Source organism: Camelina sativa, chromosome 2 (genome assembly GCF_000633955.1).
Source record: "Camelina sativa cultivar DH55 chromosome 2, Cs, whole genome shotgun sequence".
NCBI classification, from domain to species: domain Eukaryota; kingdom Viridiplantae; phylum Streptophyta; class Magnoliopsida; order Brassicales; family Brassicaceae; genus Camelina; species Camelina sativa.
Window position 1 is genome coordinate 13,349,261 of NC_025686.1, and position 4,417 is coordinate 13,353,677.

Below are 4,417 nucleotides of genomic sequence, written 5' to 3' on the forward strand. Positions count from 1 at the left end.
ATTTGATCATAAATTGATAAAATCTCAAGCCTGTTTTATATATATATATATTTTTTTTTTATCATGTTATAGAATTGTAGCTCCGGTTGATAATATGCATTCTGAGAAATGCTATACATGTCATTTTTTTGTAATGACTTACATATAATTTTTTTTATACTTTGTGACCATTGATTTTGTGTTTTTTTAGATGGATTAATTTTTCAAGATTCTTTTTCATAGTTTTTTCCAAAAAAAAAATTGTGACCATTACAATGTCTTCGTTTTAGATTAAAACTTTTAAGTTAAGTTGAGTAATTAATTTTTTATTTTTCTACAAGTGAAATTGTTCCTTAGAAACTAATGTTTCACTTCAATTTTATTTTTATGTTTAGAATTTTATAAATACAATTACTTAATTTGTTTTTTTACTCCACCATGCATTAAAATCTTACTTATATTCTAAAACTTATTAATCCATTCTAAATTTTGGAATATGATCATTTTTGGTTAAAATTTGAATAATAATATTATTACTAAAATAAATCAATAGTATTATTTTTACTATTTTAAAATATTCATTTATTTAAAACATTTAGGTTTAATATGGGTTTTTAAACATTTAGCTACATAGTGGATTAGTGTTTAGGATTAGGCCCAAATAAAAAAAATGAGTTGGTGATGTGGCAGCATGAGGATGAGGAGTGAGGAAATGTAACTTTATATAGATACTTTAATAGATACCATATTCTTAATACACACTGCTCCTCGTGGATATGCGAACGAACTAAAGTTTATAAACAAAATGAAAATATGATCAAACTTGATATAACATGAGTCATGCATGTCTATATCTTAACCGTGATTTGTCGTTCGAAATTGTTGGTGATCTACCAAACTACCAATTGGTAGTCCAATATCAAGGCGATCGAAGATATTTTATATATTATCAACTCAAAGAATCTATAACCTCTCCTCTGTTATATGGATATAGATGCGTCGACGACGTTCTTTACTTAAACACTACTTGTATATGTGGCAATATAACAACCATCACTTAAACACTACTTGTATTATTTTTTCAAGTGATTAGCTTTTTTATTTATTTTGCATGGCTAAATTCAAATTATATGACATATGTATATATATATATATATATATATAGCATCCCACCTTTTCCCTCGTTAGGTTAAGGATCCGGTCCTTGTTTCTATTTTCAGACACGTAATTTGTTTGGTACCATACTCGTTTTTTTGACCAACTATTCTATTATCTTATATGAGTATAACATATACAATATCTACATATATAAGGTCATATATCTACAAAGATAGATACATATAAGGCCCAAATACATACTTAAATGGGATCTAGTTGTTTCCTCACCACTCACCACATAAATTAATTTTTGATTAGGATGGGTGACGAACTGTCGAGTCTTCTAAGTATCCGTGACTTGATTTTTAAAAGTGTTGGTTATCAATGAATATTATGTGTAGATTTTACAGTGACATTATTGCGAGTCTACATGTAACAAGAATGGTCACCGGATTATCTATACTCATATAATTGATGTAAACCAAAAATAAGAAAATGAGAAAAAAGTAGAGAGAGTGGGAAAGAGTTGACATTTGGAGCCAATAAGAGCTCAAATGCACGCAATCACAAAAAATTAATTAAATTATAGATGAGGTGTATTCATTGTGTGAATTAAATTAAGCATGTTCATTGCAGTGAGAACGACGTTAAGATGCATGCCAAAGCTAAATCCTTAGAAACATATATTCGTGGTAATTAGATATAAATATATATATCATAAAATGTGTTAAAAAAAACAAATAAATGTCCTAGATTTCTTGTTTTTTGGGGTTAAAACACCTTAGTTTTTTCGAGTATACAATTTACTTTAATTTGTAACTATTTTTTTGAGTATACAATTCACGGGTTATTTCTGTATGTTAAGTGCTTTCATGTATCTACTTTTGTTTTGAGAGACACTTACAAAAACATGTTTGGTTATAGTTAATTCACCAAAATAGCATACTCTACAAGACTACAAGTATCTAAAACGGAAGTGTGTATAGTTTGTATCACCACTAAAACTAAGCTACAAGAAAATAAATAACTCTTTTTATTCGAGGAAGTTGTTTTGGTTTACTGATTTCCATTTTAGAAAGGAGTTGTCCAGTTCCGGCTTAATTAGGAGGACGGTCAGTGCGACCGCCTCGGGTACATAAATTAAAGGGGCATATACGTATAAGAAAAGAGACAAAAAAAAAATTTTGTAAGTTAAAAAGGCAAAAAATAAAATTTTGTAAACTAGAAAAGGGCACAAAAAAAAATTGTAAACTAAAAGATACACAAAAAAAACTTTGTAACCTAAAAAATAGCACAAAAAAAAAATTGTAAGTTAAAGAGGCACAAAAAAAAAACTTTATAAGTTAGAAAAAGGCACAAAAAAAAAATTTATAAGCTAGAAAGGGGCACAAAAAAAAATTATATGAACCAAAGAGACCTAAAAAATAGTAAGTTTTTTAATATGTTAAGGGTCATTTTTTTTTTAGTTTGCCCAGAGGCATGTAATATGTTTAAGCCGGCACTGATTGTCCTGTTGGGTCAGGTCAGGGATGAATTCCCCTCAAATGTGAAAATGCTAGTTAATTCTGTTTGGTTAGGACCTTTCACCCAGTCTTCTTTGGATCCTGGGGAGATTAAGGCCTCGGCTCTGAACCTCTTGATTAAAAAAAAAAAAACTCTTTTCACAAAAAGAAAAAAAAAGGAAAATAAATAACTCATATATATAGAAAGAAAAAAAAGTAAATAACATGAACGACAAAAAAAAAAGTTTCACATCGATGATGATTTTGTACGGTCACAATGAACAAAAAAAAAAAAGTCCAACCAATGGGAGACTTTAAATTTGAGCTTACCAAAAAGATAACTTTTATTTTGTTGTTGCTTGAGCAATTAATGGAATGGGGTTGCATGCAAAAATTAATTGCGTGGGGTCTTCTATTTAATGATATCTCCTTTAAGGTGTTTAGTAATATCAAAACACTAAATATAATTATGAGATTTCTAACTAATTTAGCTTAATTATGATTTTTGTTATTTTTATTTTATTTTATCATATAGTAGTATGTTTATTTATAATTTTGTCCTTTACGTTATTAAATAAAAATCAAGTCATATTTTTAGGTTCAAAATATAGGCTGCCTATAATAACATTGAAGACAAATCAATCTATTTCCATGTTTATCTGTTTTTTTCTTTCCAAGTCTTCACTTTTTCTTTTTTTTTTTAGTATTTCTGAGGAAAAAACCAAAAAAAACCAAAAAAAAAAAAAGACTGTTATGAAAGTAGAGTTTAGGGATAAAGCTCTTGTGTTTCTTATTGATAATTCCCAAGGATTACATGCATATATATAGTAGAGTACAAAGCTTAGGGTTAGACCGACTAAAGAGTTAATGGCCTAGTAAGGCTTCGGCCCGTGGGCCGAAGCTATATGGACTGAGTAAAGCCTATGGACCGAGACTCCATAGCTTAGTACATGGGCCGGTCTAGTGAGTCCACTAAGTGTTTCACAACACTCCCCCTTGGACGAACGACCGTGCCAATGTTGGATGGGATCGCTGCAATGTGCTTAGGGGATGCTGCCTCATTAAAACCTTACCAGGAAAACCCATTGGGACAAAACCTTGGTGAAGGAAAAAGAGTACAGCACACATTGCTCCCCCTGTTCCAAACATCACTCCAAGTCCCTAAGTCTCCGCATTCCAATCTGGTGCGCGAGCTTCTTGAACGTTGTTGTCGGTAACGATTTGGTGAAGAGATCGGCTGAATTCTCACTTGACTGAACTTGCACAATAAGAACTTCTCCGGCCTTTTGTAGATCATGTGTATGGAAGAACTTTGGTAATATGTGCTTCGTCCGATCTCCCTTGATGTAACCCTCTTTGAGCTGTGCGATGCATGCTGTGTTATCTTCATAGATTATGGTTGCTTCTTTGCTGTCCTCCAATCCACTGTCTGTCCGTATATGCTGAGTCATGGACCGCAACCAAACACATTCACGGCCGGCCTCATGCATTGCTAGTATCTCTGCGTGATTTGATGATGTTGCTACAAGTGTTTGCTTCATAGAACGCCAAGAGATTGCTGTACCACCGTGTGTAAATACATAACCTGTTTGTGATTTTCCATTGTGTGGATCGGAGAGATAACCTGCATCAGCAAAACCAACTAAACCATCTTTGTTATAGTTAGTGTAATATAGACCATAGTCTGTCGTATCCTGTAGGTATCGCAGGACGTGTTTTATACCATTCCAGTGCCTTATGGTCGGACAAGAACTATATCTTGCTAGGAGGTTCACGGCAAAACTTATGTCCGGCCTAGTGTGGCTAGCCAAGAACATTAACGCTCCTATAGCACTGAG